Source organism: Taudactylus pleione, unplaced genomic scaffold (assembly GCF_031769625.1).
Source record: "Taudactylus pleione unplaced genomic scaffold, aTauple2 ptg000046l, whole genome shotgun sequence".
Taxonomy (NCBI): Eukaryota; Metazoa; Chordata; class Amphibia; order Anura; family Myobatrachidae; genus Taudactylus; species Taudactylus pleione.
The window spans coordinates 7,252,550-7,264,062 of NW_028284448.1; positions in this window are offsets into that span (position 1 = coordinate 7,252,550).

The window sequence follows — 11,513 nt, forward strand, 5'->3', positions numbered from 1 at the left end:
GCATTACTAATGGGCAGTGGCGTAACTATGGATGGTGCAGGGGGTGCGGTTGCTAAGGGGCCCGCCGGCCCAGCGATCACACCCCCTGCACCCTCCATTTTCCGGGCGCCCGCTGAGATTGTGTTACCAGTGGGTGCCCGGCTTCTTCGCTCCCGCCCCCCCCCGGTGCCAGTGGCAGATGGAGGACGGAGCTCACTCCTGAGAGCTCCGGCTTCCGGGCCCCGAATGCACTATGGGAGTGACGTCATGACGTCACTCCCATAGTTCCGAGGAGCGGGCACCGGGGACGGACAGCAGCAGGCACTGGAGCGGGGTTTAAGGTAAGTATTGGTTTTTATTGTGTGTGTATGTTGGTGTGCGGCGGGGGAGCTTACTATTGGGGGCATAATATGGGGGCACTACAGGGGGCATTACAGGGGCCTGCCTTATTACTGGGGGCATAATATGGGGGCACTACAGGGGGCATTACAGGGGCCTGCCTTACTACTGGGGGCATAATATGGGGGCACTACAGGGGGCATTACAGGAGCCTGCCTTACTACTGGGGGCATAATATGAGGGCACTACAGGGGGCATTACAGGGGCCTGCCTTACTACTGGGGGCATAATATGAGGGCACTACAGGGGGCATTACAGGGGCCTGCCTTACTACTCGGGGCATATTATGGGGGTATTACAGAGGCCTTACTACTGGGGGCACTACAGGGGGCATTACAGGGGCCTTTCTACTGGGGGCATCATATGGGGGAATTACAGGAGCCTTACTACTGGAGGCATCATATGGGGGCACTACAGGGGCCTTACTACTGGGGACGTCATATGGGGGCACTACAGGGGCCTTACTACTGGGGGCACTATTGGGAGCATTACAACTGGGGGCACTACAGGTGCCCTTACTACTGGGGGCACTTCAAGGGGCATTACAGGGAGCATTACTACTGGGGGCACTACAGGGGCCCTTACTACTGGTGGGACTGCAGGGGGCATTCCTACTGGGGGCACTACTACAGGGGGCATTACTTTTAGGGGCATTGTACCAGGGGGCATTGTTACCAGGGGCATCACTATAGGGGGTATTATTCCTACTTGGGGCACTGTGTAAGGGGCACCATTACAGTGGGCATTGCATAAGGGGTGCAATTACAGTGGGCATTTAATGTTTTAGGGGAACTACTATGGGCATTGTGTAAGACCGAAGTTAGGGGGGCCCCTTAAAAATGTTGCTATGGGGCCCAAACAGTTCTAGTTATGCCCCTGCTAATGAGGGCACTACTATAGAGGACATTAGTAATGGGGGCATTACTATAGGGAGCATTACTACTGGAGGGACTACTGTAGGGGGCATTACAACTATGGGCACTACTAATGGGGGCATTACTACTGTTGGAACAACTATAGGGACATTACTACTGGAGGGACTACTGTAGGGGGCATTTCTACTGGGGGCACTACTAATGGGGGCATTATAACTGTGGGCACTACTATAGAGGGCATTACTAATGGGGGCACTACTATAGGGGGCATTACTACTGGAGGGACTACTGTAGGGGGAATTACTACTGGGGCACTACTAATGGGGCATTACAACTGTGGGCACTACTATAGGGGACATTACTACTGTGTGCACTGCTATAGGGGGCATTACTACTGGGGGCACTACTAATGGGGGCATTACTACTGTGGGCACTGCTTTTGGGGGCACTACTACTGGGGGTATTACTACTGTGGGCATTACCAATGGGGGCATTACCTTTGCAGGCACTTCTAATGAGGGCACTGCATGGGGGGCACCACTAGAGGGGCCATTGTGTAAGGGGCACCACTGCTGTGGGCATTGTATAAGGGGCACAATTACTGTGGGTCTTGTGTATAAGGGACACTAATTTGGTGCATTGTGTAAAAGGGGCACCACTGTGTGTCATAACATAAATAAGGGACTGCTGTGTGGCGTCATTTGAATTGGGGATAATGTATTATAAAGGGAATTACGGTGTGTGTGGCACAATGTATTATACAGGGCATTACTGCATGTGGCATAATGTGTTATACAGGGCATTACTGCATGTGGCATAATGTGTTATACAAGTTATTACTGCATGTGGCATAATGTGTTATACAGGTTATTACTGCATGTGGCATAATGTGTTATACAGGTTATTACTGCGTGTAGCATAATGTGTTATACAGGGCAATACTGCGTATGGCATAATGTGTTATAGGGGCCATTACTGTGTGTGGCATAATGGGTTATAAAGGGCATTACTGCGTGTGGCATAATGTGTTATAAAGGGCATTACTGCATGTGGCATAATGTGTTATAAAGGGCATTGCTGCGTGTCGGAATAATGTGTTATAAAGGCCATTGCTGTGTGTGGCATAATGTGTTAAAAAGGACATTGCTGTGTGTGGCATAATGTGTTATAATGGGCATTACTGCGTGTCGCATAATGTGTTATAAAGGGCATTGCTGCGTGTAGCATAATGTGTTATAAAGGCCATTGCTGTGTGTGGCATAATGTGTTATAAAGGCCATTACTGTGTGTGGCATAATGTGTTATAAAGGGCATTACTGCATGTGTCCAGAAGGAAACGCCCCCTTTCCACATGCAGAGGAACGCCATCTAAAAAAAGTTATTTTTTTGTTTTGGGGGAGGTGGTTCGCAACTGGGAACTGTTGCCCTGAGCTCCACAATGTCTAGAACCGGCCCTGGTTTTCATCCAGGTGAGCTAAAGGTCCCTGCAAGCAGTCATGCCTAAATTGCTTAAGAAATTGTGTTGCCCAGTACAAATGAAACATGCAAAGGAAAAAAGCAAAGGAATACAGGGGGAGTGGGAGAAAGCAGCTTGGGGGTGGACAAGCGCACATATGGGGAGGAGAGCCTGAGGCACACATTGGGATGGTGTGGCAGATGAACAAATAGGGAGGTGGAGCAGAGGGAGGTCGGCAGAAGCACACGTGGGGACATGGGCAGAGGCGCCGGTTGGGGAGGAGGTACAAAATGGGTACAGGGTAGATGCACATTCTCTATTGGGATGGGGTCAGAGGTACACATGGGAGGCTGAGGCACACATATGAAACTGTAGACAAATACAGAGGTGGAGGCAGAGACACAGAGAGGAGAGCAGAGAGCCATCACTAGTCCTGTATCGATCTTTTCAATTGATGATGGATCAGAATGACTGTATTTAATACAGTAAATTAATGTGGAAAATAATATTGATTACCCTGAGATTGATATTATTTTGATGCATGCACTGTTGGGGAGCTAGTGAGAAAACTGCGTATTCGCAGTAAGAAAAAGAAAGAAAAAGTTGATGCTTGCGCAGTCCAGCCAGAGACGCCCGGGAAGTCAGCCTTGAATGTAGCAGACAGCCACCATAGAGACTGCTGGTACATGGACTAAGTAGCAACAAGGTTTCTCGGCTGTGATGAAAATTGGTTCAAGTGACACAGGCAGTTGGGCCATCTAGGCTATGACAGAGTGCAGAAGCTTCAGCGTGGTATGGTGACTGTGATTTCAAACAACAATCCTGAAAGACCAGCATGTGAAAGCTGTGTGAAGCGCAAGCAAACACGTTGCATCTTTCCTAAGTTTGCATCCAGAGCTTAAGTGCCATATTAGTACATACTGATGTGTGTGGACCAAGAGAGGTTGAATTCATCAGTGGTAGACATTACTTCATGATACTCATCGATGATGCAACAATGATGACACATGTTTATTTCCTGAAAATCAAAAGTAAAGTAAAAAGCAGGGTCAAAGTATACAAGAGTCTTGTTAAAAACCAAACAGGTCAGAAACTGAAAGTTCTAAGATCTGATAATGGTAGAGAATATTAGTGTCACGACCAGGGTTTCTCGGCATAGGGGACAACGGGTATTACCTGTGAGGGCGCTGTGGCGTGGTCCTTCCGGCCTAGGGGCTGGTGTCTGGTGGTGGGTGTTGGCTGTGCAAAGTGTTTCACGGCCACTGTGTCATTCTGGCCGGGGTAAGCCTGGTGATGTTTCCATTCTGCTCTGGTATGGGCGCTGCCATCTTGCCTCTGGTCATGTGACTTAACTGCTCCAGTCCTGGCGTGTCACATACTCTCCCTGACCTATCATGATTCTGCACTGGGTACTTAAGGGAGTTCAGAGCTTTCCATAGTTGCCAGTGCAACGTGTTTCACAGCATATGCTGTGAGAGAGTTCCTGTGCTCCTGTAAACCTGCATGTTTGAGTGCTCGCCTGTGCTCCTTCTACTTACCCATTCCCTGCCAAAGGACCTGTGTGTACAGTTAACCCTGAACCTACACTGCCTCCATTTACCTAGCTCTCTGTTCCTACACTGAGCCATCTCAGTACAACTCTCCACTTAATTCATCAGCTGCTGCTATTCTACTCCATTACCTCTCCAGATTTCATCTCACCAGTTTCAATCAGTACTCTTATCCTGTCTCCAGCCTTGCAGTGATCATTTGGATTACAAAGACTTTAGTTTTGCGGAGAGTCCCCTACCTCTGCTTTGCAGCTGCTCTAACAATTTGAGCAATTTATTCACTCACAAGTGTTTTTTTTATTTTGGTGTACTAAAAAATAACAGTTGTCCTGTTTTGTACTCTCCGAAATATGGTCTTAAGCTGGGTACACACTAGACGATATGTCAACCGATCCCGCGGATTACGCGGGCAATGTGTACCCACTATGGTCCTGATTCAGAGGCGCTCGCTATTTGCGAGCATTCACTCTGAATCAGGGTGGATTTTTTTATTAAAAAATCTGCCTCCAGGCCACTCGCATAGCTGTGGGTGACCACTCACAGCTTGTGCGGCAGCCTGGTGATGGTCGCGATTATCGAGACCATCGGGCTTGCAACGAGACCCTTGTGGTAGGGTCTCGTCCACCGCAAGCCCCAGTGAACTTCCTGCTCATGTGTGATGTCAGTAGGGCCGCCCACAAACGACAGGCGTTCCTTCGGGAACGCCTCCATTTGTGCAGCCACCCCCCCCGACCCGCCTACAAAACGGGGCGAGCTGTCGATCAACATCGACAGCCGCCCTGTTTTGCTGCGAGTCCCGAGTGAGTGAAGTTCTCACTCGCTCCAAGGTTCACGCACGGGCAGTGTGCACGCCACACATGCGCACTGCCCGACCATCGACCCGCTTGCGAGCGCTATGCGCTCGTGAGCGGGTCTGAATCAAGCCCTATGAGCGAACATGCACGTTCCCATGGGTCATCCATCGGGGGCTGCTCCATCGACCTGCGTGAAGGGCCGATGGAATGACCCAGATGCTGACGCCGGCATTGTGGATGGAGTCGTGCCCAACATATATCGGGTGGTTGGGTGTCACATCGCTGGGTACAAGTGTGTACGCAATTCTCAATACACAATTCTGGGAACAATGATATTTTCACTCTCTATCTCACACTGTGTTGCTTCTCACTTTCACCTAGTACAGGAACCAGGGACAGGGGGTTTTTAAGGTGTACTGCCCACTCAGAATGCAGCCCAGTATCTGACCGCCGTTATGTCACACAGCACCGCTAATGGGAAGAGGAGCGCTGAACACAGTCAAGGTATGTGTGGAACCTGGGCTGGAGAGACATGGGGGTTGTGCTCGAGACTCAAAAACACTGGGATAGGGGAATACTGGTGTGTTTGAGAAATTTGGAAGGAAGGGTGTACTGGATGTGGAGAGACAAGGAGGGTAGGTCTACTGGTATCAACAGCCAGAGAGGCACAGTGATGGGGGGGGACTGGTGCCAGAGAGACACAGTGGTGGTGCTTGTACACTGCAGAGACAGAGAGAGGGATGAGGCTAGTGGTGCAGTGACTGACAGGAATGAAGCTAAGAGATACATGGGGATGTTGCTGAAGACACTGGAATGGGTCTTTTCACTGGAATATGCGCAGATCTACCAGACATGAATCTTGTACTTCCCTGATTATTTCAGTAAAAGTACTTTGTGTGTACAGAAGATGTGTGGAAAGGTCTTAAATATATAGTGGATTATGGTGAGTTATTATTAATATTATTATTATTATCCTTTATTTATATGTTCCGCAGTGCCTTACATAGTACATAAAACTAATAAGTGAACAAGAAACAAGTAACTTACAATACATTACAGTGCAGGACAAGGACACGACTTATATTCATAGCTGCAATAGCGATTAAAGCACTCACAATAAGCAGCCGGGAGTTGGCAGTCACGTGTTAGGTGCCCTTATGGGGAGTAAGGAGTAGAAGAAAGTATAAAGAGAAGCACATGAAGGAAGAGGTCCCTGTTCGTGAGAGCTTACATTCTAAAGGAGTTCAATGCAACTTGGCTCTAATTAGCTTGCAAGCAGATTTGTACGTATCTCTGTGGTGCTCTCAGTCATTCTCACACGTTTGTTGATACACGTAATCATATCAGTGTGCACTTACAGCAGCCTATACTTGGTACAAAAAGATACATCTCAGAGCAGGCTTGAGTGGCCCATACCGACGTCGGGAGACCGGCGCCCAGCATAACGATCGAGCGGATGCCGGGCGCTGCAGCGGACAGTCGCAGGGGGGGAGGGTTAGGTTTAGGGCTCCTGGGGGGGACTTAGGGTTAGGCACCCCCCCCGGGAGGTTAGGGTTAGGCTAGGGGGAGGGAGGGTTAGGGTTAGGCACCCCCGGAGGAGACTTAGGTTTAGGCAGCGGGGAAGGGGGTTTAGGTTTAGGCACTTAAAGGGGGGTTAGGGTTAGGCACAGGGGGGGGAGGTTAGGGTTATGCACCATAAAGGAGGTTTAGGGGGTAGAATTAGATTAGTTAGTACTTACCTTTAGGACGATCTGGATTTCCTCCTTTGTCGGCCGGCGGTATCACATATCACACCCTTTTTGCTTGGTTATCTCTATAAACCATACTAAAAGGGATGGATGCTAACATACCAATTGCATTATTTAGCATAATGGGATGGCTTGGAGGTCCAGCAACGCAAGGAGTACCTGGTGAAAGAAAGAATGCATGACTTGAATGGATGTGAGACATCCAAATGACACTTATATTCACACTTATGACTCTCTTTTTGGCTATGTAAACCCCACTGCATTGTAAAGCTTCACAGCTATTTTCTTAAATAATGTGATTTGGATAGGGTATCTATCCCATCCAGTAACCATTGCACCCAAGGGATTATTAGGTTTTTATTTCAGGCTTCTCTCAGGAAATATTCTCTAAAAACATTAAAACAAATCTGTTGGTGAACTAAAGGAGAAATCTATGAAAAAATTTATGATTTTTTTAATCATCTACTGTATTGTGTTGCAGCCAGCAGAAGCTTAGTACGCACATAGCACCCGCTAGTTTTGCTAGTTCAAGGAGACTGATCCACAAAGAAATCCTGGAGAATTATTTTGCTGAATGTAGTAATACAGTACACACACTTTGCAAGTAGAAACACATTTATAAATATAAAAAAAATAGCATTTGTAAATGTTTACAACAGCAGTAATTCCCTCTTTTTATCACTAGAGGGCAGCACTCTCTTTCCAGTTGAAGTATTGAGCAGATGTAGAATTTACAGTTTATAGCCAGCGAATACCGCATGCTACAAACGTGCCGCTCACCTGTTCCTTCCATGCATATTGTCTAATGGAATGTCGCATTGTCTGCTTAGCCCATTTACAGAACTCCTCACAAAGCTTCAGTCAATCTCTCCGTGACCTGACAGCATTGTATTAACAGGTGGATGGTAATGTCTACAACACAAAATACCTCCAGAACAGAAGAAACCAAGTACATAATAATATACTATGAACCAAGAACAAAAAAAACAGCATCATGTCAATGGGTGCATTTACTTTATATTACGTATTATGTTTTACAGAATTTCCATTCACTGTACGTTGTGCAGAAAATACAGAGATTTTACAGTGATTCGTGTAGGATTCCGTTCCTCCTTTGGCAATAACGATCAAAAGTCGCAGAAAAAAAAGAAAAAAATATTATCCCTGTCTTGTTTTATTTTAGCCCATAACTAAAGGCCCCCATACATCAGCAATTGATTGCAGCAATCGTGCAATTTGCAATCGATTGTGTATAAAAATCATTCCCTTTTTCAATCGATTGTGGCAATTCTGCAATCTGCAATCGATTGAAATAGGGAAATATTTTTATACACAATCGATTGCAAATTGCGCGATTGCTGCAATCAATTGCTCATGTATGGGGGTCTTATTGCCTTACCTTATATATGACACACTGCACCCATGAGGCAAAGATGATCATACGAAAGACATTAAAAAAAATTGTGCCCAAAGACGTCTGTAACTTGACGCAGAATTTTTGTAGTAGATTTATTTGCACATATTGTGGACGGATGGATGGATAATGATTAGACATTTTCTGTGTTCTATAAGACTAGTTACTTTTTGCCTACGAGAAAACAAATCACGATTATAACAGCATACTTATATTTTAATAGTAACACTTTCAAACTATTTATTTGCAAAGGTTATTTCTTCATTGCCTCCTTCTATAATAAGTAAAATGACCTTTTTAATGGTAATGACGTTCACCTCATATATTTGCATAGTATTTTTTTACCATGGACCTTCCTCAGATCTGTCTGTAATGACAGATGGATAGATGACAGCTAGCACTTTATGGAACAGAAAGCCGGTGTGATTGGGGGTCCTCACATGTATATATAGACTGACTAACCTCTCCCCACATTTACTCGGCATTTTATGCCTGAGCCATTATCATATCATCCAGCTATGTGTTCTTCCTAAATAGAAAGATATTAATTAAAAGACATACATGATTAAAAAGTAATGAGTTGAATAAAAAATTATCTCGACTCATTTTCTGATTATGTTAATTGTTAAAAACCCTTCAATCACGCAGTTGCAGTCAATGGGATTTAATGTGAAATTAGTGGGCTCTTGATAGCTTACAGACCAGAATAATTCTCCTTGCTATAGCCATCAATCCTAATAACAAGTGTCGCAGAAAGGCGAAATTGGATGTGATTTCACTGCGCACTCATTCAGTACAAGTACTTAGGGCTTATCCTGCATCCACATCTTCATGTAATGAGTGCCCTTCCCCGGACTTGCTGCCTGTGCGGCTCTTTACAAAGCTCAACTTCTCCTATCAATATATTTCAAATGTTTTTGTGTTTATTTACTTATGTTCCTGTTGCACTGATTCATGCCTTACACTGACTGCCCCTGATTTTCTGCAGCTACAATGACAGAGGAGAGGTGTCTGTCATACTTTGTCCTAGGAGCCTTTCCCCTGCCCAGAGAATAACTTGCAGGTGCAGGTGAGGAAATGAAATGCCATTGTGAAATCGCCTGGATTGTCTTTCCTTTCTGACATGCTTTATAGTGTAGTGAAATAAGGTGCAACCTCTGTAATCCTCTTTCCACACTCATCCATTATGCAGGTGGAGTGATTTCATAGTAAGAGGTGGTGTCACTACAGAGTGCATTCATTACCAGAGGCAGGTACATTACTGCCTCACCTCACAGGATGGACTGTTTGTTATACACCAGTAATCACTTACTGCACAGCTTTTTTCTGTACATTTGGTGCATTGCATAATATGTTGTGATTTATAACACACCAGGTAAGATTAGATCAATATTGGAAAATGGATTCATGTTTGATACATACAGTATGAATGATCCGTTTCTCTCCCACCTGAAAGCATAGCCAAGAGTGTGTGACAATAAACAGTAGAGAAGGCACAGCTTGGCAGGGAAGGGGTTAGGATGGCACTAAGGTAAACCTCTTATCTGTACAAGAGAATAAAACATTGTGTCTGTATTGTGTCTCCTATTTGCATGCACTAGCTGCTGAAGATCATTTCAATAAATAACAGTGACAGAGAGCACGCATTTAGTAGGGGCTGTCGCCAGCATTTAAAAGCCAATAGAGTTTATAATTCTACTCTATCATTTCTTATTGATTAGAGTAATCAAGATAAAAAGCTAGCTGGGCTGAGTGAAGCTCAGCATATGATTAAACATAAGAGTCAGTTAATTCTGGAGCAGGGGGATTGGTGGCTGCCCTGAAGAGTTCATTTGCATGAAATGTTGAGCCTTGTAACAAGAGGACAAAAATCACTAATTAGGAGCGCAGAGTGTCTCCTGCTCATCCAGCAGCTTTCAAGAACAAGCTGAGGAAAAAAGCAAACCCCTCATGGTTATGTAAATCTGGAGCAGGGCAATATATCTCTAGGATGTATCCTCTGCACAGTGCTATCAGGTCTGCATGCAGTATGCGCTGCACTGTGCTATCAGGTCTGTATGCAGTATGCGCTGCACTGTGCTATCAGGTCTGTATGCAGTATGCTCTGCACTGTGTTATCAGGTCTGCATGCAGTATGCGCTGCACTGTGCTATCAGGTCTGTATGCAGTATGTGCTGCACTGTGCTATCGGGTCTGTATACATTGTATATATATATATACTGTATACAGACCCGATAGCACAGTGCAGCACATACTGCATACAGACCAGACAGCACAGTGCAGAGCATACTGCATACAGACCTAATAGCATAGCATATATATATGTATATATATATATATATGTGTGTGTACAGTCTAATTTATATATATATATATATATATATGTATATATATATATATATATATATACACATATATACTAGCAACCTTCCCCAGCTTCCCATGAAGCAATTTTGAACTTGCGGTGATAGTCTTTTTCATCAGAGGTCTTATAAGATTGCCTTGTAGATGACATTAGTCGTTTTGACTCCTGACGTCAACACCAAAAGATTTAGTTTAGAAATGACAAGCAAAAGGGCCACGTAAAGTTGTCCATGAGAAAAACAGTCTCCATTTAGGTCAACTCCATACATGTTAAGTGTCTGTCCCTGTGATTTATCTATTGTCATGCCAAAGCAGACGCTGACCTGGAATTGTTGGACTCGTTTGAAATGAAAGAATCATTTTTCAAATAAATGAAATAGGAATGGTAAATATTAAAGGGAAAAGCTGAAATTTTGTATCAGTAAACAGGGCTTACATATTTTTTTCTGAAGAAACCGCATAATATGTATCAATCTCTACATGGTATAAAATAAAGTCCAACGTTGTGATAAATCTTTAACGGTTTAGGCAGCGTAAATCAAGAAAGCGTTTATTCATGAACTTGTTTCACTAAAATCGTCTCTGCTCGGCTCCCCTTTGTCATACATTAATGTGTCATACACCTAAACCTTCCTCCACAAATGCTCTATAGAACAGACATCGCTAACAATATCCGCAGATTGGACTGCATATACAGATGGCTTTAGGTATTTGGGAATATTCTCAATGCTGATTTATATATTATACACAAGCAGACAACATTAGGAAGGGAAGGGGATGAGATTTTTGTGTCAGCGGGAAAGTAGAAGAAAATTAAATTCTTTATATTATTAATTTTTTTGTCTTTTTTTTTAATGAAGCACAAAATAGAATATTCTCAAATCAATTTAAAAATAGCTTACTTACAGTATCTAGAAAGTAAAACGCAAATCCT